Source organism: Hemitrygon akajei, chromosome 21 (genome assembly GCF_048418815.1).
Source record: "Hemitrygon akajei chromosome 21, sHemAka1.3, whole genome shotgun sequence".
Lineage (NCBI taxonomy): Eukaryota > Metazoa > Chordata > Chondrichthyes > Myliobatiformes > Dasyatidae > Hemitrygon > Hemitrygon akajei.
In genome coordinates this window covers 41,404,157-41,429,582 of record NC_133144.1, presented here as the reverse complement: position 1 = coordinate 41,429,582, position 25,426 = coordinate 41,404,157, and the positions used below count along the sequence as shown (strand labels likewise).

Sequence of the window (25,426 nt, the reverse complement as noted above, 5' to 3'; positions counted from 1 at the left end):
TTTTTCCACTGAAGTTGGGTGGGACAACAACCTGAGGTCATGGGTTAAGGGTAAAAGTGAAAAGTTTAATGATAACATGAAGAGAAACTTCTTCACTCAGAGGGTCTAGAGAGTGTGGAATAAGGTGCCAGTACAAATGGTGCATGTGAGCTTGATTTCAATCTTTGAGTGGTTTGGACAGGTACATGAATAGTAGGGGTATGGAGGGCTGTGGTCCCAGTGCAGGTCGATGGGAGTGGGCAGCTTAAGTAGTTTCAGCATGGACTAGATGGGCCAAAGGTCCTGTTTCTGTACTGTACTTTTCTATGACTCTATATTAGTAATTATGGCTATTATTACTGCTATTACTTTTCCATTTGTAGGTATTTTTATAACTGTTTTTAGCATATCCATTGTAACTTCAGGTATTGCCATTTCTTCAATTGTGTGAGTGTGCTCTTTTTCCATCCAAATACAACTTGCTTTTTTATTGTGCGTCAACTTGTTTGACCAGATATTAGACTAAAAGTTCATAATTTCTTTGTTTTTGGTAATTCTGTGCTAGGGCTGGTGACATTTTGACACATTGAATTTAGTTTCAATGTCCTATATAAACCTTTTTTATTGTTTCTGAACTGATAATTCTGTTTTCTGCATCTGACACATTTCATGTATCTATTTAATCTGGCTTTGTACGCCCCAAGCTGTTGTTTTAGTGTATCTATAAATTCTACAATGCTTTTGTTTGGTTGATTGTTTCTTGTATGGACCTATATTTACTTAACTTTGCTCTTTACTTTTTGGCTTGGGTTGTCCATTTTATACTCCATTAAGCAGGCTATTTCTGCTCTTAAGGTTTCAGTTTTGTTTCTTAATCTCTTTTTCTATTTTGGAGTTCTCATTTCATTACTCAGTTTTTAGTTTCTATTAATGAGTGCCTCTATTTTTGTGCCATTGCACTGCACAGTTGTTAATCTTGCACAGTATGTGATTGTGTGTAGTTCTTCAAATGTTTAAAGTTTTCCTAAATATTGTGGTAATATAAAATTGATGAGAGTATTAAAAAGTTTGCAAGTTTTGATTATGTATTTTGTTTTGGTATATAGGGTCTTTTTATGGGTCAATGCCCATATATCCTGTTCGTGTGGTGATAGATATTAGGATAATTTTGTCTATAAGCTCAGCTTCATCATTCCATTCTGCAAGGCTCGACATCTGTGTTGTTATTGTTACCATCCACTCATGAAGCAGTTGAAATAATTGTATTTTCATCAGTGCTTTGGAGGGTTGCATCTTCATTATTTTCTTCCATAACAATATTGTGATCTTTTGGGTTGGTTTCTTTCTAGCTCTTGTGCATCTTCATGTTTTATTTGGTTTAACATGTCTATAGGGATTAAGTTATTTTTTTATTATCACTCTACATTGATCTGCTATTCTTTGTGCACTTACTTGCATGAAAGGATATTGTGCTATAAACTGTTGATGAAGTTTATCCCTGTATACTGTCATACCAGCCTCAAGCTCCATTACTTGATAATATACGCGTATTATGAATGTGTTTACTTCCAATGACCATTTCATGCGTATGCTTGAGTGGTCTCATTTGTAAGTGGACTGCTTCCCTGAGCAATGCCTGAGCAGCAGTTGCAGTCTGTGGTGTTGGTGGGCTACTTTGAATGTTGGCTGTATCTTTTTTGGGTTTCCTGGTGCCTACCCGCCTATTCAGCAGCGTATCACTAGCGGATCGCTTACTGTCATGCCCAGGGCAATCCTCAGGCAGCAGCCTTATCACTCTGTTCCACAGACATCTCTCCATTTCTAAAGTGAAAGGGTATTTATTGCTTTTTATATCTACAGCCAGGTTTTGGTTTTAATCGCTCCTAAGATGGAGAACAGACGCTGACCAGAGCACTGCCCACTCTGGAGACAGACGTGCCTGGATTTGTTTCTGTTTTGGTCCATTGGTGGTGTTTTATTTCCCACCAGCCCTGCATATCTGCAGAGCCTTCCCCAAACTGCCACCTGGGGATGCAACCAAAGGGGGACAGAAAACCCCTCATGGGCTATTAGTATTATCATTATTATGATGGAATTTATTTTCTCAGCTCAAGCTGGTAAAACCCGAGGTACGGGCATAACCAAGCTCACTCATTTCCCAATTGCTAGGAACTTTTGGGCTATTCTAGTGATGTTCAGTGTTATAGCCTTTTGGAGATTTACATAAATATTGCTGTGTAGGCCTAATTGTTTAATGCAATTGTGCAGTGCCGTTGGGATGATACCAGTTGTAGATATCCCTACTGGGAGAATGTCTACCCTGTTCATTTTCCACAGTCTTTCAATTTCCTCTTTTAATTCAGCATATCTCTGATGTTCTTTTGCTTATTGATTTCTGTATGTTGTGTGTTTGGAATGACTACATCTATTAAGTAAGCTGTTCTTGCTTGCTTATCCTGTATTGTTATATTGCAATATAATTTGTGGGTCTCTGACTTTAAAATTGGATCAGGCTTGTACTTATACTAAGGTATGGTTTCTTTTCTGAGTATGTATTTTACAGCAAGATTTTGGTGAATGATATTTGCCACTTGATTGTGCCTGTGTAAATTACCAGGCTGCAGGAGTGTGTAACGTGTTGGATTGTTTCCGTTTGTTGTGGCATTTTCTACATTTATTGTCTTGAATGTTTTGGTCTGTTATTATGTATTTTTGATCTTTTTTCGTGTTAACCACCCGGTCCTGTATTGTCACAAGGAACCTGTCTGTTTTGGGGAAAAGGTCTCCGATACTGAGCCAGGTGCTTGACACTTCCCTGTTGACATTCAGTCTGCTCAGATCACGGGGATGTACTCCGCAGAGGATCATGCTCTTTCATTGGTTAACTTATTATTAATAATCATAATAATAATTACTATTATTATCACTTCTATTATTATTTCTTTTTTCCTTTTTGTTTGAGAGTCACAATCACACCATTACAGAGTCATAGTCACTGAATCACTGGCACAGGTCACCATCACAGTCACAGAGTCACAGTCACAGTCAAATTCACAGAATCACCGGCACAGAGTCGGTCTCAGTCACTTTATCACCGTCACAGTCACCATAAGAGAGTCATTGTATCAGAATCATGATCAAAAAGTCACTGTCATAGATTCACAGTCAAAGTGACATAATCTCATTTGCAGGGGCACTATCGCAGTGTCAAAGTCACAGTCACTGAGTCACCATCACAAATTTTTTTGTAATTCTAATTTAATTTAACTACTTAATAAATAAATACACACACATTACTGTGATTCAGTTTTTTTCTCTATTATTATGTAATGCAGTGTACTGCTACTGCAAAGTTAACAAACTTCATGACATACTAAACCTCAGTGATACTAAACCTGGTTCTCATTCACCAACACAGAATCACCGTCGCAGAATCACAGTCACAGTCACAAAGTCACTGTCACACAGTCACTATCACAGAGACAATATCACAGTTACATTCACAGACACAGAGTCACAATCTCAGAGTCCCAGTCCCACAGCTACCAGCACAGAATCACTGTCACAAAGTTGTCGTCACACAGGATCCGCCACAAACTCACAGTCACAGACTCTCAGCTACAATCATAGAATCACCATCATGGTGATCTTCACAGATTGACAGACTGATTTACTGTGTCACAGTCACATAGTCACTATCAGAGTGTCCACATCATAATTACAGTCGCAGGCAGGGTCACAGTCCCAGAACCACAGTCACACAGTCACCATCACAGAGTCACTGTCACAGAATTGTTACATTTTGTAAATTCAGAACATTAATCTAGTTCAAAGGAAAACACAGGAGTCCGTGAACTTGGGTTGAACTTCGAGTTTACTTTAGATGAGGCGTACACATATCACATGGTAGTGTGGTGATGTAAGCAATTCCTATATTAACATCTAAGTTGTTAGTGTAGGTAACAAGCAGTAAAAGTCCCAGTTCAGATCCGTGTGTTGCAACAGTGGTCACGGGCTTCCAATCACAAATCCACCCCTCCTCCTGCTCCTTATGTCTCCTTATAAAAATGCACACACATGGACTGGGGCTCCACTCCTCTGGGCAGAGAGCTGAGTTCCTCATTCAATAAATATAATGATTAGAATTGGGCAATCCACAACATCAAATACTAATTGCTGGGGAAAAGAAACAAGGGATCTTCTCTCAGATGAACACTGTTGGTAAAAGGCAATCTATATTTTCTGATCACATTGTGGTTTTCTGATTCCTACCTCATTGGTCCATTCTCCATTGGGATGGATCGATCCGGAGGTCACTTAACAGTGCACATTGAGTAGCTGTCACTTAAGTCCTCAAGTCATAATAAAGCCTCTAAAGATTGTTATATAGTAATGTGGTGACCTCCAGTACACTATAACAAAGGTCAGCCTTCTGGTCTGGACCTCACCAATGAACATTGTTTGGTTAATCCATGACAGGGCTGTGATTTCCACCCATCCTACCCAATCACCAGCCTAACTCCCTCTGACCCATTTCTTAATCCAAGATGTTGACTAACTGTTCATTTCCCTCCATTGATGATTCTTGACCACTGAGTCTCTCCAGGGCTTTGTGTGTTGCTGAAGGGTTGATAAATGATGAATTAATGTAAAGGTAAAAAAAGCGGTTAACCTGAAACAGAGGGCTTTCATCCTCTTGGGTCCTAAAATGGCACAGCACCAGTGGCTGGGTTCAGTCCTGTACTGGTCTGTGCAGAATTTGAATGTCCTCCCTACAATTGAATGAGTTTCCTCTGGGTGTTCTGATTCCCTCTCACATCCTGAAAGAAAAGGTGTATGCTGGTGGTTGATTTGGCCACAATAAATTCCCCACAGTGTGTGGGTGAATGGTTGATGGTGGAAGGGATAATTGAAAGGAGTGTAGAGGGAATAAAATGGAATGGGATAGAAATAGTGGAAATAAAGGTTAGCATGGTCTCAGTGGGCCAAAGGGCCTGTTTCTGTGATTCGTCTCTCTATGATGTCAGTAAACCAGATGGAGTTTTATGGCAATTTGGTATTGTCATGGTCAGCAGAGTTAATACTAGCTTAATTACCAGCTTTTTATTTCAGATGTACTTAATTGCTTGAATTTAAATTTCCCAGTAGGATTCAGACTTGTGTCTTTGGGTCATTGGTCCAGGCCTTGAGATACTAATCCAATAACAGTGCGTCAGCTTATGTCCTTCTGAGGGCTACAGGGTGGAATTCTTGAACCATTCAACTTTCAATTAGTCCAGTCTTTCTGGTGTCCTCTTTTCAAAGCTTCATTGTCCAGAGGCCAGTTACATCCTGCTCGATAAATCACAGTCTTCTGCTGATCATTTCCTACGTAATAAATTGCATGAGGAGAGTTAAAATCTACTCGCTTCTCTCCATAGTCATGCCAATTGATCATTCACAATAGTCTGAAGCCAAATTCTGAAACTCAGTTCTTTATCAATCTCTTGCATCGAGATAGTTATATATGTGTGTATGTGTGTGAGTGTGTGTGTGTGTGTGTGTGTCTGTATAAGTGTGCAGCATCATGCCTTACTTTTTAAAAGCCGAAGTGTTCATGGTTAAAGGTTCGGGTGCAGACACAGGGTAGCCTTGGCTGAGGACACAGAACAGCAGCTGAGCCAGAGTCTGTCATTTCAAGTTGAGACTTTCCTTATGAAATACATTAATTTGGATTGTGACAAAGGCACAGTCAGTGGAGGGGTGTACAGAGGTGCCACTATTTATTATGCATAATGCAGGCTCACTGTTTGCAGTTTTTGTCATATTACAATTTGTCCTTTTGCCAACACCCCCCGCCCCCCAGTCCCACGTGACAACCCATTTTAGCAGTGGTTGCAAATGAATGCTAACAATAAAGATCTGCAGAACCAGATGAGACTAGCATCAGCATTTAAACATTGGAGTTAATACTATGAAACTCGCTGTGAGCGAACAGTATCCTGCAGAGAGATATGGTGAGGGTGACAGAGTAGCCGAGGGCTCACCAAGATGACCAAGGATTCCTTGGAGTTCTCTCAGAAGCAAAGGGTCTCAGTAACCAACACAATCAGCTCTAGATGGCACCAAAGCAGGACCTTTCTCAGTAAATGCTTCCTTTAATGCTTACCAGTGAGAGAGCACTCAGGCAACAATTGAGGTCCCAACAGGGAGATATACTGGTTATCTCCCCTATATCTTGTAGTTCAGTCGTGACCTGAACATTGACTGTCCATTTCCCTTGACAAATGCCGCCTAACTCATTCAGTTCATACTGCGCATGGTGTGTGGTTCCACGCTCCAGAACTTTTAGTCTCTTGTTCTCTTCTGATACTCTTGTTAGCCAGAATCTGTTTCAAGAATCACCTGAGAAAATCTGTATTTATCAACGAGTAACTTTTATTGCCTCAACCAAAAAGCACATGGGTTCACAAACTAACTACCTGTGCGCTCCCTACTAGAATCCCTGACCTTCCATGAACAGTCAATGACAAGAAAAGGTATTACCCCGGAAAGGAGTCTATGCTGGCCAGTTGTTCCTCATGCTCCAGATCTCTATGTGTCCATGAGGTCCTCTTTATCCACAATGGTTGGTACTGGTTGCTGGAGAGTTACCTCTGCTACATATTTGGAGCTTCTGACTCTTATCGTGTTCCTTGTCCACTGAACAGGTGGATCTCCATTCCATTGGCTCAAGGTCACCTGATCTACCTGGGTCACCCTCTTACTGGTTCTAGTCCAGGGCTACAACCAACATTGTTTCATGTTTCTGACCCCTACCTCCATTTGTGTCCTTCAACTCTGACTGGTCCAAACCAATTAAACTTGGTGACCCAGACAGAGTTAAACAAGATGACAGATTACTTCTTTGGTAGATCTGGCATTTTACCTCATAAACGGTTACTTGCCTGAGAATGGTCTCAGGTTTAGCAGGCTATTACCTGAAGCTCCTTTGCTCTGATTAGATTATTCCAAAGCAAGAATCCTTTCAGCATCCACAAAGTGGGGGGGACAAAAGACAATTGTTTTGACTGCCTCCCCTGTCCTTGATTCATCCACTAATTTGTAGAATGTACCTTTGTAGTTCCTTCTTGCCACACACTATTGTAGAGTCTTTCCAGGTATACCAACTTTGAAGTTTTCCTCCTCTCTTTGATGTGATTTCTGAGAGTCCCTCTCTCACTGTTCCCCTTCTGTCATTTCTACTACTCTGCTGCTCTTTAACCATGTTCTCATCCAGACTCGCTACTCCAACCACATGTCCTTCCTGGGTAATTGGCCTGCCCACTTGGACCCACGTCTCACCTGCCACTTCTTGCTACACTCCTTACCTCCACCTTTTTAAATTGGCTATCCCTAGCCCCCTTTTTTCAGTCTAGATGAAGCGACTCGACCTAAAATATCAGCGATCCATTTCCCTCCATAGACGCTGCCCGACCTACTGAGCTTTGTGTGTCCAGCATTTGTGTGTTGCAGCAGGCTCCAGTGTTTGGAACAATCATCATATGCTTTTCCCAATCACTGTCAGTACACGGACTTCACAGTAAAGTTGAAATTGGAAAATGCCCGAGAAACACCGCGGTCAAGCAGCATTTGCAGAAAATGCAACACAGTTAGCATTTCAGTTCAAAAACCTTTCGCCATATAGTCAGGTTTATTATCATTGACATAGGTTGTGAAATTTGTTGTACTGGGACAGCAGTACAGTGCGGAATGTGAAAAAAACTTACTATAACTTACAGTAAGAAATATATTTTAAAAAGTGCAAAAAGAAAGCACCAGTTAGGCAGCATACACAAAATAATCATAAATTAAAATCATAAAGCATAGGAGCAGAAATAGGCCCTTTGGCCCATTGAGTCTGTTCTGTCATTCCATCATGTCTGATTTATTATCCCTCTCGATCTCATTCTCCTGCCTTCTCCCTGTAACCCATGACACTCTTACTAATGAAGAACCTATCAGCCTCTGCTTTACTCAGTGAATTACACAGTACTCTACAGCCGCCTGAGGCAAAGAATTCCATGGATTCACCACTCGCTGGCTAAAGAAATTCCACTACATCTCTATTCTAAAGGGATGTCATTTTATTTTGGTTCTAGGCTCTGCCTCTATTTAAAAAATAAATCCTCTCCACGTCCACTCAGTCTGGGCCTTTCAATATTTGATAGGTTTCAATGAGATCAGCCCTCATTCTTTAAACTCCAGCAATTATAGGCCCAAAGCCATCACCTTTGATGGCTCACCTTTGCTCAGTACATCAACATTAAAGCTGATGACACTTCTAGAGGCAGAAACATAATTAGTTCATTTTTCAATCCATAGAAGGAATCCTGGAAGCTCCAGGCTGTGACTTTTACTCTCCTTTCCCTTGCCAATTCTTTCTTCCATCCAGAATTCAAAGGTCTGTGAAAATAAAACACAAGTTAAAACATAGGTTGCCACATTGGAAATAAACTCAAACAACATCCCACAGAAGTAACCATAAGATGCTGCAGGAAGTCAGTGAATCAGGTGAACATCTGTGTAGGAAAATCCATTTTGACAGCCATTGCCTCCACAGATACTGTTTGACTCTTTGAGTTCCTCCAGCATCTTACTTGTTGCTTCAGATTCCAGCATCTGTAGTGTCTTGTGTCTCCATTCCACAGGAGTGTGGCTAGACAAATACCTGCTTGTAACGTATAGATCTATTTATTTTAGAGCAATATGTAGTGCCCCCCGTAGCACTACATATTGATCTGTTGTCTGTGCATGCGCTGTTGTCTACGCCTGCACATTGTCTACTTTCTTGCTGCAATGTGAATACACCAGTTAAGGCCATCTCCCGCATGCCTGCTTTTCTTTAATTGATATGTAGTTGTGCACAGACGCAACAACTTGGCAACGAGTACAACCCTGAGTGTCAGAAAATATCATGAACTGCACCAACAGTTATGGCATGTTTACGGGATGAAGCAGTGAGATTCATGCAGTGCAGAGAAGGCTGCCTTGGATGCAAAGGTGTGAGTACAGTGCGTCCTAACAGTGAAAGGCACACTGAACTTAAAGTGAAAATAACATGGCGATAGCTTCAGTTGGGAAAGTTGATGAATTTGATAGCGTTAATGAAGGCTGTGAGTAGAGAGGGTGGAACTGTATTGTATCACAAACAACATGGAGGAGTTAACGAAGCCTCTGCACTTCTTAGCTTAATGGGCCCAAGAACCTACAGTCTCTTATGCAACCTAGTAACCCCTGAAAAGCCAACAAGGAAGATGTTTGATGAAATTGTTGCAATTTTACAAAATCACTTGAGCCCTAAACTGCTGGCAATAGCTGAGTGATATAGATTTTGCAAAAAGAAGCAGACAAAAGATGAAAGCATTTCTGAATACATTGCAGAACTGCACAAACTTTCCCAGTACTGTGACTTTAGAGATAGACTTTCTGATGCATTCAGAGACAAGCTTGTATGTGGTATGCAGAGTGCAAGCACTCAAAAGAGGCAATTGGCAGAAAGAGACCTAACCTTAGAATGGGCGTTGACCATTGCAATCTCATTTGAGACTGCAGCGAAGGATGCAGCAGAACTACAGAAAAGGAGGTTAGAATGCGAAATACACAAAATGTCTCTGAATGTTACAAAAAGCCAAAGATGTTATCAATGTGGCAAATCCTCCCATGTTGCAAATGACTGTTGGTTCAAAGAAAAAGTCTGCAGAGAGTGTCACAGACAAGGTCACATAGACAGAGTGTGCAAGGCAGACAGAAAGCACAACCGAGTGAAAAGTCTCAAACGCAAATCTGAACAAATTCATAGAGTCACTGAATGTAAAACTGAATCAGACAACATAAAGTCCGACAAAGGTGAACTGCATTGTATTACTGAAGCAGATCACAAAATCATATGGATCACTATAGATGTATCTGGTGTAAAACTGAAAATGGAGCTGGATACAGGGTCAGCTTTGTCCATAATTCCAGAGGCTGACTACAACAGGCTGTTTTCTAACATACCATTAGAGAAGACCTCAGTGATGCTAAAAACTTACACAGGTGAAAAAGTGTCTCCCAAAGGCAAAGTGAAAGTGATGTATGGAGGCCAAACACAGCAGTTAGAGCTTTATGTGTTGAAAAGTGGAGGGCCAGCACTTTTTGGATGTGAATGATTGAGAGAAATCCAATTAGACCGGCACTCAATCAAAACTCTCAGTGTGACATCAACAGGCAATGGCAGCCCAAATGGTAGCACCAACCAGAGACTGGCTCAGCAACATAATGCTAATGAGAAGGTGTTTGTGAAGGGGATTGGTAAACTCAAGGGCATGAAGGCCAGAATTGAATTGAATAAAGCAGCAACACCAAGATTCCACAAAGTGCGTCCAGTGCCTTATGACTTTATGTCCTAAAGTGGATTCTGAACTCCAGAGCTTGGAGATGTCTAGCATTCTCTCCAAGGTTGAGTGGAGTGATTGGGCCATGACCATTGACCCAGAGATTAAGAAAGGAAAGGACAGAGCTGTTGGCATAAATGGCAATTTCATGATGACCATCAACCCAGAGCTGCGTATTATGCAGTACCTCCTGCCACGAATAGAAGATACTTCTGCATCTTTGGCAGGCGGGAAGAGGTTTTCAAAGATTGGCTTGTCGCAAGCTTATCTGCAAATGGAGATTGAGGAGTTAAGCAGGAAGTTCCTCACAATCAACACTCACAAGGGACTGTTCCAGTATAATTGTCTTGTCTTTGGTGTCACATCAGCTCCAGCAATTTGGCAAAGCGCAATGGACCAGGTGCTCGAAAATATCCCAAGAAAACAGTGTTACCTTGATGACATCATTGTGATTGGCAAAAATGGTGAAGAGCACCCCCAGAACCTGAGCAAAGTGCCTACCAGGCTGAGTGACTATGGTCTGCATACAAAGAGAGAGAAATGAGAGTTTTTCAAGAATGGGATCTCATATTGTGGACTCGTCATTGACAAACATGGCTTACAGCAGTCACAAGGGAAGATTGAAACAGTGCTATAGGCTCCCAAATCAGAAAATTTGTCACTACTCAGGTCATACTTGGGCCCTGTAAAATACTGCCACCAGTTTCTCCCAGAAATTGCTCCGGTGCTGCATCCATTGAATGCACTTTTACAGACAGGAGCAAAGTGGGAATGGTAGGAAAGGTGTGAAAAAGCACTCAAGGAAACAAAGAAACCAATAACATCTGATGAACTGCTCACCCATTATGATACATCCCTGCTGTCAGCCTGGTGCACGACACATCCTCTTATCAGCATTGGAGATGTTTTGTCATACATTTTGAAAGATGGGCATGAATGCTCGATTGAATTTGCTTCAAGATCACTGACAAGCACAAATCGATCGAGAGGCCCTTCGTCTAGTATGTGGAATAAAGAAGTTCCACCTCTATATTTATGGACAACAGTTTACTCTAGTGACAGATCACCAGCCCCTTGTGTCCATTTCCAGTCTCAGGAAGGGAATTCCAGTGATGACTACTGCCCAGTTTCTTAGGAACCCATTCTTATGACATAGAGTTCAACACTGACAATTTGTCAGGTCTTCCACTATTGGCAACTGAAGAAGAAAAGTCTTCATACTGTGACCCAGCAGAAGTGTTTCACACCTAACTGGTGGACCAGTTGTTGGTAGCAAATTCTGAAATTCAAAGAGAAATGAAGAATGACAAGAAATTGTCGAAAGTCCATGAAATTTCCATGCAAGGATAGCCAGCTCATGGTAACCTTATGTTTCCAGAGTTCTCAGCGAGACAAGACCAACTGTTGGTATGTCAAAGAGTGCTATGTGTGGATCTCATGTTGTGGTTCCTTCTAAACTGTACACCAGCGTGTTACATAATCTGCATGAAGGACTCTTGGGTACAATCAAGATGAAGGGTCTCACCTGGAGCTACGTGTGGTGGCTGGGAATAGTTAAACAGGTCGAAGACTTGGCCGAAAGCTGTTTGGGATGACAAAAAGTTCAAAATGCACCCCCACATGCACCATTACACTCGTGGGAGTGGCCGTCATCACCATGGCAAAGAGTTTGCTGGGCCATTCATGGACTCTATGTTTCTGATTGCTGTGGATGTTCATTCAAAGTGGCCGGAGATTATACCAATGAAGTCGACCACGTCAGCAAAGACTATCTCCTCCCTGAGGTCTGGACTACCTTTGCCAGAAATGGCCTACCTGAAAAATTGTGAGTAACAATGGACTACAATACACGTCAGAAGAATTCCTACTGTTCATGAAGAAAACTGGCATCAGGCATTTCAAGTCAGTTCCTCACCACCCAGCAACGAAAGGGTTAGCTGAAAGGTTTATCCAAACCTTCAAGAGGTCCATTAAAGCATGGACAAGGAGGAGATTTCTATACAGTACAAGGTGGACAACTTCCTTTTTGTGTATCGGAACTCTGTTCATGTGATAACAAATCAAATACCTGCCATGCTGTTCATGAACAGGAATCTGAGATCTTACATAGACCTCTTGAAACCAGACTTCCAGAAGGAAGTACAGAATAAACAGTTCAGCCAGTTGCCAAGTGAAGCAGCAAAGGAGCTTTGAGATTGGACAGTAAGTCCTGGTGCGCGATTACAGAGAAGACAAGCGGACACCCAATAGGATAGCTATAAGAATGAGACCACTGATATACACAGTGGATGTTGGAGATCAGACATGGTAACATCATAGAAACATAGAAAACCTATAGCACAATACAGGCCCTTCAGCCCACAAAGCTGTGCCGAACATGTCCTTACCTTAGAAACTACCTAGGGTTACCCATAGCTTTCTATTTTTCTAAGCTCCATGTACCTGTCCAGGAGTCTCTTAAAAGTCCTTATCATATTCGCCTCCACCACCGTTGCTGGCAGCCCATTCCATTAACTCACCACTCTGTGTTTATTAAAAAAACTTACCTCTGACTTTTTCTCGATACCTACTTCCAAGCACCTTAAAACTGTGCCCTTTCATGCTAGCCATTCCAGCCCTGGGAAAAAGTCGGGAACATTGTCTTAGGCTACGTCCACACTAGACCGGATAAATCTGTAACTGAAGCTTTTTCTCTTCATTTTGACCCTCTGTCCACACTGATATGGCGTTTTCCTCCCCCGAAAACAGAGCTTTTCTAAAACGTTCTCCACAGTATGTAAATTTGAAAACGCCGATTGGGCAGAGTAGTGTGGACGTGGTAACCGGAGATTTTTAAAAATGCTGTCATGACGTGCCGGAACAGATGGTGGCGGCAGCGCGGCATTTCATTGTTTTCTTGAACACAACACCCCACACAACCTAACAATTTCAGAACAGATGGCAACAAGACTGAAGCCAGAAGAATTAGAAATGTACTCACCAAATACGCTGACCCATAACTTATGGAATAAATAAGTATAATCACTTTGCCCTGTTTTCTGTCCTTGCTTATATGAAGGATTTTTACCTATTTATGCAAGTACTTCTCTGACAATAGATGTGTAACAGCCTAATGTAACATTGTATGGAAATACAAGGTAACACTGATGCAGACATGTTTTATACATTTAACAAGGTGCTTTATTAATGCAACAGAGTTTGTCAGTTTTTCAATGTTTATTGTCAGCCGGGTCATACTGTCCGTGAACTCAAAAGACTGAACCTTTAGAGCCGTGAAGTTAGTTACGGACTGTTATTGTGAAAGCATGTTTATTTAGAATATGGATTTATGAAAAGGAAATTGATTTTTTAAATTTTTGTACATATACAGCTTAAGCTGTATAAAGAGAAGGAAGTGTAATGTATGGATCTGCTTCTTTTAAAGCAATGACCCCCCCCCCCAGTACTAAATGTTGATCTGTTGTCTGTGCATACACATTGTTCCCCTCTCCCCCTCTCCCCTCACCCCTTTTTTCCCTCTTTCTCTCTACACCCACACCCCCTCTCTCCCTCTCTCTCACTAACCCCCCTCTCTCCCTCTCTCTCTCTTCCTCGTTCTCTCTCCCTCTTTCTCTCCCCCTCTCCCCTCTCTCCCTCCCTCTCTCCCTCCCTCTCTCCCTCCCTCTCTCCCTCCCTCTCTCCCTCCCTCTCTCCCTCCCTCTCCTCCCCCTCTCTCCCCCTCTCTCCCCCTCTCTCCCCCCCTCTCCCCCTCCCTCTCTCTCTCCCCCTCTCTCCCCTCTCTCTCCCCCTCTCTCCCCTCTCTAACCGCCCTCTCTCCCCTCCCCCCCTCTCTCTCACCTCCCCCTCCTCCCCGTCTCTCTCTACCCCTCTACCTGTGGTGAACTGGGTCTTAGTAAGATTTTCCATTCAAGGGCATAAGTGTTTCCATACCAGGCTGTGATACAGCTAGTGAATATATTCTCCACCACATATCTATAAACATTTGTGAAATTTCCCCTGCCGTGCCCCCAAAAAAAGTGATACACACCTCAGAGAGCCTGCTCAAATTTGTAGAAGAATCCAGTCATGAATCACACAGGAGGATACAATGGAATTGCAGCTTCATATCACTGAATACGGTATTACACTGTTCAGCTATACTCAGAGCATTTATTGGACTCTTGGTGTTAATTGTTTTTTTTCAGTTTTTAGGATCGTGGCATTACACACTTATTCCCCAAACTACCCACGAGGAGATGATGGTGGAGGTATTTCTCTCAAATACCTATCCTAGGTGCAGCCTGAGTTCAGCAAGGGTAAAACAAGACCAGGCTCATAGAGTAACACAACCCAGAACAACCCAGCTTAAAGATAAACAAATGCCACAAAACGAATACCATAAATACAACCCTGGCAAATTACATGAAAAAAACTACAAACACTCTTCATCTTACAGAGATTTAACTCTGAACTGCACATATCACTTATCCATCTGTCTCTGTACATATCATCAGCACTGTCCACACTTCTTGTACAAGACATTTTTCAACTTTATGTGATGGTATTGGAGTTGATGACCGTGAAGTTCTAAACTCAAATGAAGGTCTTAAGCCTGATCCGATATAGATTGCTGTTGGTACCCAGACTAAAGGGAGGTTATACTGTAACCAACTACTCTTCAAAGGATAGTTAATTTCCTGAATACCTACTATCTGAGTGGGTCCACCCTCCCTACGAAGGATGAGGTACTACCAGCTAACAAAGAAGTTTAAACACAGTTCATTTACTTGTGGCCATACATATATAATTCTTAAAACACATTTAAAACTCAGAGGTTTTCTACTTTATACAAGATTTCCAAGTTCCAAATGATTTCTGAAACCCGGGTAAAATTCCTATAATCTAGAAAGACATACCAATAAATTGCCAATAAAATATTCATCCATCTTAAAAATTGAAGGCAGATGAATGGATTCCAGCTCAGCCTGTCTTTCTGTCATTCGTCTTATCATCCCTTGACCATCCTTAACAAGCCTGACTGCTCTGTTACATTTATACTGTTTTTTGCCGTTTGTAATTTTTTTTTCAGATACCTTTTCACAATAAAAGCTCCTAAACTCTTCTCGGACAGATACATAGAACCATTGAAAACATACAGCACAATACAGGCCCTTCAGCCCACAAAGCTCTGCCGAACATGTCCCTACCTTAGAACTACCTAGGCTTTACCCATAGCCCTCCATTTTTCTAAGCTTCATGTAGCTATCCAGGAGTCTCTTAAAAGACCGTATCGTTTCCACCTCCACCACCACCACCGGCAACCCATTTCACGCACTCACCACTCTCTGCGTGGAAAAAAAATTACCCCTGACATCTCCTCTGTACTTACTTCCAAGCACCTTAGAACTATACCCTCTTGTGCTAGTCATTTCAGCCCTGGGGGAAAGCATCTGACTATCCACACGATCAATGCCTCTCATTATCTTGTACACCTCAATCAGGTCACCTCTCATCCTCCATCACTCCAAGGGAAAAAGCTGAGTTCACTCAAACTATTCTCATAAGGCATGCTCCCCAATCCAGGCAACTTCCTTGTAAATCTCCTCTGCATCCTTTCTATGGTTTCTACATCCTTCCTGTAGTGAGGTGACCAGAATTGAGCACAGTACTCCAAGTGGGGTCTGACCAGGGTCCTATATAGCTGCAACATTATCTCTTGGCTCTTAAACTCAATCCCACTGTATGCCTTCTTAACCAAAGAGTCAACCTACGTAGCAGCTTTGAGTGTCCTATGGACTCGGACCCCAAGATCCCTCTGATACTTCACACTGCCAAGAGTCTTACCATTAATGCTATATTCTGCCATCATATTTGACCTACTAAAATGAACCACCTCACACTTATCTGGGCTGAACTCCATCTGCCACTTCTCAGCTCAGTTTTGCATCCTATCAATGTCCTGTTGTAACCTCTGACAGCCCTCCACACTATCCACAACACCCCCAACCTTTGTGTCATCAGCAAATTTATTAACCCATCCCTCCACTTCCTCATCCAGGTCATTTATAAAAATCACAAAGAGTAGGGGTCCCAGAACAGATCCCTGAGGCACACTACTGGTCACTGGCCTCAATGCAGAATATGACACATCTACAAGCGTTTGTACAATCACTCTCTACTTTCTGTGGGCAAGCCAGTTCTGGATCCACAAAGCAATGTCCCCTTGGATCCCATGCCTCCTTACTTTCTCAATAAGCCTTGCATGGGGGTACCTTGTCAAATGCCTTGCTAAAATCCATTTACAGTACACTACATCTATGGCTCTACCTTCATCAATGTGTTTAGATACATCCTCAAAAAATACAATCAGGCTCGTAAGGCACAACCTGCCTTTTACAAAGCCAGCTGACTACTCCTAATCATATTAAGCCACTCCAAACATTCATAAATCCTCCCTCTCAGGATCTTCTCCACCAACTTACCAACCACTGAAGTAAGACTTACTGGCCTATGATTTCCTGGGCTATCCCTACTCCCTTTCTTGAATAAGGGAACAACATCCGCAACCCTCCAATCCTCCAGAACCTCTCCTGTCCCCATTGATGATGCAAAGATCATCGCCAAAGGCTCAGCAATCTCCTCCCTTGCTTCTCACAGTAGCCTTGGGTATATCCCGTCCGGTCCCAATGACTTATCCAACCTGATGCTTTCCAAAAGCTCCAGCACATCCTTTTCCTCAATATCTACATTCTCAAGCTTTTCAGTCCACTGCAAGTCATCCCTACAATCGCCAAGATCCTTTTCTATAGTGAATACTGAAGCAAAGTATTCATTCAGTACCTCTGCTATTTCCTCTGGTTCCATTCACACTGTCACACTTGATTGGTCCTATTCTCTCACGTCTTATCCTCTTGCACTTCACATACATGTAGAAAGCCTTGGGGTTTTCCTTAATTCTGTCTGTCAATGCCTACTCATGGCCTCTTCTGGCTCTCCTAATTTCATTCTTAAGCTCCTTCCTGCTAGCCTTATAATCTTCTAGATTCCTATCATTACCTAGTTTTTAGAACATACGTAGAACACAGAAATCTACAGCACATTACAGGACAATGTTATGCCGACCATGTAACCTACTCTAGAAACTGCCTAGAATTTTCCTAGTGTGTAGCCCTTTATTTTTTCTAGGCTCCACGTAAGAGGCTCTTAAAAGATTCTACTGTATTCAATTCCACCACCCCCGCTGGCTGTGCATTCCATGCACCCACCACTCTATGTGGAAAAACTTACCCCTGATATCCCCTCAGTACGTACTTCCAAGCACCTTAAAACTATGCCCCTTCATGTTAGCCATTTCAGCCCTGGAAAAAGGCCTCTGGAGATCCACACAATCAATGCCTCTCATTATCTTGTACCCCTCTATCAGGTAACCTCTCATGCTCCATTGCTCCAAGAAGAAGAGGCCAAGTTCACTCAACCTATTCTTATAAGGTACACCCTCCAATCCAGGGAACATCCTTGTGAATCTCCTCTGCACTCTCTCTATGGTATCCACATCCTTCCTGTCGTGAGGTAACCAAAATTGTACACAGTACTCCAAGTGGGGTCTGACCAAGGTCTTATATAGCTGTAACATTACCTCACGGCTCTTGAACTCAATCCCACAGTTGATGAATGCCAACACACCATTCGCCTTCTTAATAACACTGACAACCTGCACAGCAGCTTTGAGTGTCCTATGGATATGAACCCTGAGATCTCTCAGATCCTCCACACTGCCAAGAGTCTTGCCATTAATATTATATACTGTCTTCAAATTTGACCTACCAGATTGAACCAATTCACACTTATCTTGGTTGAATTCTATCTGCCACTTCTCAGCTCAGTTCTGCATCCTATCAATGTCCCGCTGTAACCTCTGACAACCCTCCAGACTATCCTGAACACCCACAACCTTTGTGTCATCAGCAAACTTACTAACCCACCCTTCTACTTCTTCATTCAGGTCATTTATAAAAATCACAAAGAGGAAGGGTCCCAAAATAGATCCCTGCGGAGCACCACTGATCACCGACCTCCATGCAGAATACGAACCATCTACAACCACCCTCTGCCTTCTGAGAGCAAGCCCATTCTGGATCCACAAAGCAAGGTCTACTTGGATCCCATGCCTCCTTACTTTCTGAAGGAGGCTTGCATGGGTCACAGCTACCAAGCAGAATCAAGGAAATAAGAGGAGGTACAATCAAAAGGTGAGGTTCTCCCAACTCCTGCCGGTAGACAGAGTCCTCATAAGGAATTTAGGGCTACCTGGAAAGCATAAGCTGGCTGACCGCTGGGTGGCTACGCGTATGTGGTGGAGAATCAGATGCCAAACCTACCAGTTTTTCAGGTGAAACCAGAGGACGGGAATGGGCCTGTCAAGATTCTCCATTGGAACCACCTGCTGTCCTAGGACAAGAGGTGCAGGTAAACCCAAAGCCCGACTTGGAGACTACACCTAGTAACAGGGCTCTGCAGAAATGTGGGGCGACTGCAGAGCCCACAGCAGACGAGGTTAGGCTGGCCCCACCCCTGAGAGGGATGCTGATTCGGAGGATGAGGACCTGGATGTGTGGTATATGCTGCCTTTCGCTAACTCCCCATTGACTGAGGAAGAATCTTCCAGACCTTCTGCTGAGTCAGGTGAAGTGGGGAGAGGGCTATCTGTGGGCAGCCTGGGTTGCAGTAGGACTCAACAGGGGAGGAAGCAGGGTTTGGCCACAGGACAGAGAACTCAGAGTTGCAGGTGGGCACGTCGGGGGAGGACTCACCAGGTAGACTGAAAGTATCCCCAGTAGCCTCTGAACCTGAAGAGTTAGGTAAAAGGGTGTGGAGGTCTCAGAGAATTAGGAGACCACCGGATTGGATACACTTGGAGGACGGGAACAAATAGATGACACTGTGAGCTCCAACGTTTGCGCATTAGATTGTTTCATGTGAATGGGCCCTTTCCTTCTTGTTTTTGTTTCTTTACTAACCAGATAGTCAAATTAAGAATTATAAAGCTCAATTGTTTAATCATATATTGTGTACTGTTTGTAATTTCGTGGTACTGATTTGTAAATCAGGGGACAGATCGCATAGCATCCACCTAAACGAGATTTCTTAAGTTTGGCCAGAGCGGGGGCTATGATCCCCTTGATTAAGCTGCTAGCCAAACAAAGGGTTACATTCAAACGCTCATAAATCCTGCCTCTCGGGATCTTCTCCAACAACCTGCCCACCACTGAAGTCAGACTCACTGGTCTATAATTTCCTGGGTTATCTCTACTCCCTTTCTTGAACAAGGGAACAACATTTGCTACCTTCCAATTCTCTGGTACTTCTCCCATCCCTATTGATGATGCAAAGATCATCACAAGAGGCTCAGCAATCTTCTCCCTCGCTTCCCACAGTAGCCTGGGGTATATCTCATCCAGTCCCAGTGACTTACCTAACTTAATGCTTTTCAAAAGCTCCAGCACATCCTCTTTCTCAAGTCTATATGCTCAAGTGTTTTAGTCCACTGTAAATCATCCCCACAATTCCCAAGGTCTTTTTCCCAGGTGAATACTGAAGCAAAGTATTCAGTAAGTACCTCTGCTACCTCCTCCAGCTCCATGAACACGTTTCCACTATCGCACCTTATTGGTCTTATTCTCACATAACTCATCCTCTTGCTCTTCACATACTTGTAGAATGCTTTGGGGTTTTCCTTAATCCTGCTCATCAAGGCTTTCTCATGGCCCCTTCTGGCTCTCCTAATTTCATTCTTAAGGTCCTTCCTAGCAAACTTGTAATTTTCTAGAGCTCTAACAGTACCTAATTTCTTGAACCTTTTGTAAGCTTTTCTTTTCTTTTTAACTAGCTTTTCTACATCCTTTGTACGTCATGGTTCTTTAGCCCTACCATCCTTTCCCTGCCTCAATGGAACATACCTATGCAGAACTCCATGCAAATGTTCCCTGAACATTTGCCACATTTCTGCTATGCATTTTCCTGAGAACATCTGCTCCCAAGTTCCTGCCTAACAGTATCATATTTCCCCTTACCCCGATTAAATGTTTTCCCAAATTGTCTGCTCCTATCCTCTCCAGCACTATGGTGAAGGAGTTAGAGTTGTGGTCACTATCTCCAAAATGCTCTCCCACCATGTGTTCTGACGCCTGACCGGGTTCATTTCCCAAAACCAGATCAAGTACAGATTATGCTCTATTTGGCTTATCTACATGTTGTGTTAAGAAATCTTCCTGAACACACCTAACAAACTCCACCCCACCTAAACCACTTGCGCTAAGGAGATGCCATTCAATATTAGGAAAGTTAAAATCTCCCATCACAACAACCCTATTATTGTTGCACTGTTACAGAATCTGTCTCCCTATCTGCTCCTCAATATCGCTGTTACTATTGGGGGATCTATAAAAAACACCCAGTAGAGTATTGCTCCTTTCCTATTTCTGTCTTCCACCCACACTGACTCAGTAGACCATCCCTCCATGACTTCCACCTTTTCTGCAGCCATGACACTATCTCTAATTAGCACTCACCTCTTTTGCCTCCCTCTCTGCTCTTTTTGAAACATCAAAGATATCCCAGACACACAAAATTAATGCTGTGAAGTTGACTCCCTGAGTACATACAACTTATATCTATTGATAAATCAGTTATTTGATGTGCTGTGTGATGGTATCAATCTGGTCTACAAGCTTCCTTGAACTAAATAACTTAGCCAGTGTTTTCTGGTTTGATATAAGCCCAATTAACATAACCCCATTGCCTTATGCAATCAGCTCCATGCTATGAGCCAGCAGTCTGTGATCTACAGAGAGTCCTGTTTGTTTGCAAAGCTGCCCTTTTAACTTCAGACTGATTACTGCTTGTCATTTCCATTAAGAGCTGAAGACTGGCTCTTGTTTACAAAAGGAAGCTGAGCAAAAATTATTGGTTGAAAGTTTAACTTACTCAAAAACAACTCTTTGATCTCTAGAAGTGTCAGCTGCTATGTTAGAAAACTGAGTATGGCATAAAAGTTCCCCGGCCGCGCACAGTGAATATCCATCTCATATAAATATTGCTCAGTCATTAACCTTTTGAATATAACTTGTCCTAGTTATCATTCAAAATATGAACAGGGATCTATTAGAAATTCCTGAGAAGGCAGCAGTGATCTGAAAGTTGTCAATGTTTGTCCTGTATCTTTGTCATTTCATGATACACAGGTAGCAAACTGATTGGTGCGTTTTCCCCTTTGATTGTGTCAGCCTCAACATGTATACCTGCTTGAAGTTTATGAACAGAAATATTTCATGTTGCACATGCTTTGATCAAGAATACTGTAGGTTTGTGCTTATCAGTGTTTTGAAAAGTTGCTGAAAAGGATTTTAGTCTAGTGGTGATTATTAACATTTTCAAAAGCCTGCTAGAGACAGAACTAGACATAATGGTACCAACTTCATCACTTATGTATTGACTTATAAATTGTTGCTGATAACCACACAGTGGGGTCCAGAGAAAGTCTTGTGGATGGATAACAGGTTTCTTAAGATTTCCTCTTGGCTTACAGCCTATTTGAAAAGATTAGCCCTTTTCGTTTGGTTCTTCATAATGTGCTGGGATAGAGTTTTTAGTGAATTTTTTAGTTCATGTTGGTTTAGTGAAGATTTTGACTGCAATCATTTTCTCGCCCTTCTGGCAAAGATAACCTCATGTTGTTGTTGAGGAGGACGTCCTGCAGTTTCCAGTTTTACCACTTTGAGTTGCATTGTTCCTTCTGGATATTTGACTGAGTATCTAAGAAGTTATTTTTGTTGTTTTTATTTCTTACCTCTGAGCTTTCTTCTGTCTGACTGATGTTTTTTTCGGTTGAGATCCACAAATGTTTGAATCATGTTAGCTGCAACCTTACAACTTCCAGAGAGTGTGTCTTGGGCAGAGACTTTCATGTTTTGAAGTCTGTGTGCTTGTGTATGTATCACACTTTTTCAAAACCATTTTGCCAACTTGTGCCGATTGATTTTCAAAGTCTTTTTAAAATGTGTGGCATCGAGGTCAATAGTGCTCTTTGTTTATTGTGGATTCAAGTTTGTTTACAAAGACCATGATATTGGGGATGTTAATATTTTCTGAAAAAATTTGAATGTGTCCAAATTCCACACATTATCAAAGTTATATAACTTTTTCAAAGAAAATCTTTCTCCCACTCTCTCTGTACAAACTGCAGTAAGTCTCTGTTTCAAATAGTCATGTTGCTAATTTGGAGATAGAATGCATTGTGGAATTCAAAGGCATTCTTTGTTGTGAAATTGGAGAATATATTCAACATCTCTTATTCCCCTGCCTTCTTTATATTTGCATTGTGAGAGGTGGAGGTCCAGAGGTTGCAGAATTCTGTATGGAAGAGCTAATTTTCCACAGAAGTTCCACTAAACTGGCTGGCTGAGCTACTGTCCTTGCATTACTGCAACTGCTCTCAGCATCTCATACTCATAGTGGCATAAAAGGAGGCCATTTGGCCCACTACCTTGTGCAGGCCTCCAGCAGAGAATTTCCTCTCACTGTTAGGTGTTCTTATGTGCTAAAAATGAACACTTGATCTCCCACCCTACCTGTATGACTCTTGCACCTTATAGGTCTACCTGCACTGCATTTTCTCTGTAGCTACAACAATATGTTCCCCACTCTGTTTTCGCTTTACTACCCGGATGTAATCATACATATCTAGATGGCATAAAAAAAGTTTCTCTGTTTATCCCAGTGCGCCTGACAATAATAAACCAAGACCATTCCCTCTCTCTTTATTTTGAACTGTTTTTTTTTACTTCAAACTTTATTTCTTTGTACCCCTACAATTTATTGTCCCTCACACATGGGCATCAACTCTCCTTTGATTTGTTTTGCCATTCCCCTCCACTAAGGAGTCACTTACCACAGTCTATTAACCTACCAGCACACGTTTAAGATATAGGGGGCAACTGGAGCACCCTTTGAAAGCGCGTACAGTCATAGCAGGGAGAACTTGCGCATTCTGCACAGAAAGAATCCAAAGTCAGGGTCAAAACGGGTCCCTGGAATTATAAGTGATGCACCACTATGTCACCCATTCTTTGCCAGGTTAGATCTGTGAGCCTCTCAACTGAATGGAGTACTGTGGAATGAAAGGGAAGAGTACATATTACAGATATTTTAACAATCTATGTTTGTTTTAATGTTTGAATTACCTTGAAGTATTAATTGTCTATAATTAAATTTTTTGAAAGCAATCATTTTTTAAAAATCTTGTTTTAATAGCTTTTAAATATTTTTAGTGTCAGATATATTCAGGAGCATTGAGAGACTTTGATAGCTATCAAGCTACCTTTACCATCTGCCAGAGCTTCAGAAGTACTAAGGACAAAACTTGCTCTGTCGCAGCCACTTCACATCAAATCTGTTAAATGTCATTTCATAGAAACATAGAAAACCTTTAACATAATTCAGGCCCTTTGGCCCACAATGCTGTGCCGAACATGTACTTTAGAAATAACCTAGGGTTACCCATAGCCCTCTGTTTTTCTAAGCTCTATGTACCTATCCAGGAGTCTCTAAAAAGACCCTATTGTATCCACCTCCACCACCGTCGCTGGCAGCCCATTCCACGCACTCACCACTCTCTGCGTAAAAAAACTTAAACCTGACATCCCCTCTGTACCTACTTACAAGCACCTTAAAATTGTGCCCTCTCATGTCAGCCATTTCAATCCTGGGAAAAGGCCTCTGACAATCCACACGATTAATGCCTCTCATCATCTTATACACAAGGGGAAGGAGAATGAAATAATTGATACTCTGCATCTGATGCAACACAACAAAAGCACAAAAGATCATGAACACAATAATAACTATTAAAAAAACATAATATAAATACATAAGATAGTTTACGTACATACATTGATTGTGTGCCCAAAAAGTGACACAAGGTTGTACATAAGGTGACTGATGGAAAATAATGAAGTAATGGTGGAGTTAGTGGGTGGAGGTCTTGATCAACCTTATTGCTTGGGGAAAGTAACTGCTTGTGAGTCTGGTGGTCCTGTTGTGAATGCTACGTAGCTCTGTCCCTGATCAGAGTGGGGCAAACAATCCAGGAGTAGGATGGGTGTGATCATTTGTGATTTTCCTGGCCTTTACCTGGCACCTTTCTCTATATATGTCCTTGGTGGCCGGTAGGCAGGTGCCAGCGATGCACTGGGCAGTTTTGACTATCTATTGTAGAGCCTTCCTGACCGCTGCAGTACAGTGTCTGTACCAAGTCCAGCTCTTGTCAGCCTCCTCAGAAAGTAGAGATGTTGGTGAGCCTTCTTGCATGCTGGCCGTGTCACTGACGTGACGCAGGGTGTGAGTGGTGTGAGATCTCCTGGTCGATAACCATCTCCTTGTCTTGGTGACAGTAAGGAAGAGGTTATTTGCCTTGCACCAGGACTTGAGCTTTTCCACCTCCTCTCTGTAGGCCGTACCATCGCTGTTGGTGATGAGTACCACCACTGTTGTGCCATTGGTGAACTTGACGATGTGATTACTCGGGTATTTGGCCAGGCAGTCATGGCTGAGCAGAGTGTACAACAAAGGGCTTGGCACATAGCCTTGCAGGGCACCCATGTTGAGGATGATGGAGAGAGAGGAGCTGTTATACATCCTGACTGTCTGAGGTCTGTTTGTTAGGAAGTTCAGCATCCAGTTGCACAGTGGTGCATTTGGACCGAGGAGTAGGAGTTTGTTCACCAAGGCCTGTGGGACAAATGTGCTGAATGACAAACGGAAACCCAGAAACAGCATTCTGACATAAGCATCCTTGTTTTCTAGATGGGTCAGGTGTAAGACGGACACTAGAGCAGTTCTGTCAGTAAGCAAATTGGTGAGTGTCCAATGGGGCAGGAAGGAGCTTTTGATGTGTGCCATTATCAGCTCTTCAAAGCACTTCATGATGATTGACATCAGTACCACTGGTTAGTAGTCATTTAGTTCTGATGCTTTAGAGATCTTTGGTAAAGGGATGGTGGTGGCTGATTTCAAGCATG

At 42.3% G+C, this 25,426-nt stretch overlaps 1 protein-coding gene across 1 annotated transcript in view; it reads left to right on the top strand.

Annotated features, from left to right (window-relative positions):
• The first annotated feature begins 18,552 nt into the window (after window positions 1-18,552).
• Window positions 18,553-25,426, top strand: part of LOC140714253 (rho GTPase-activating protein 22-like) — a 524,093-nt gene continuing 517,219 nt past the window's right edge. Inside the window, exon 1 of the mRNA XM_073025303.1 lies at window positions 18,553-18,601. The gene's annotated coding sequence lies outside the window, so the exon portion shown is untranslated. The remainder of the gene's footprint in view (window positions 18,602-25,426) is intronic.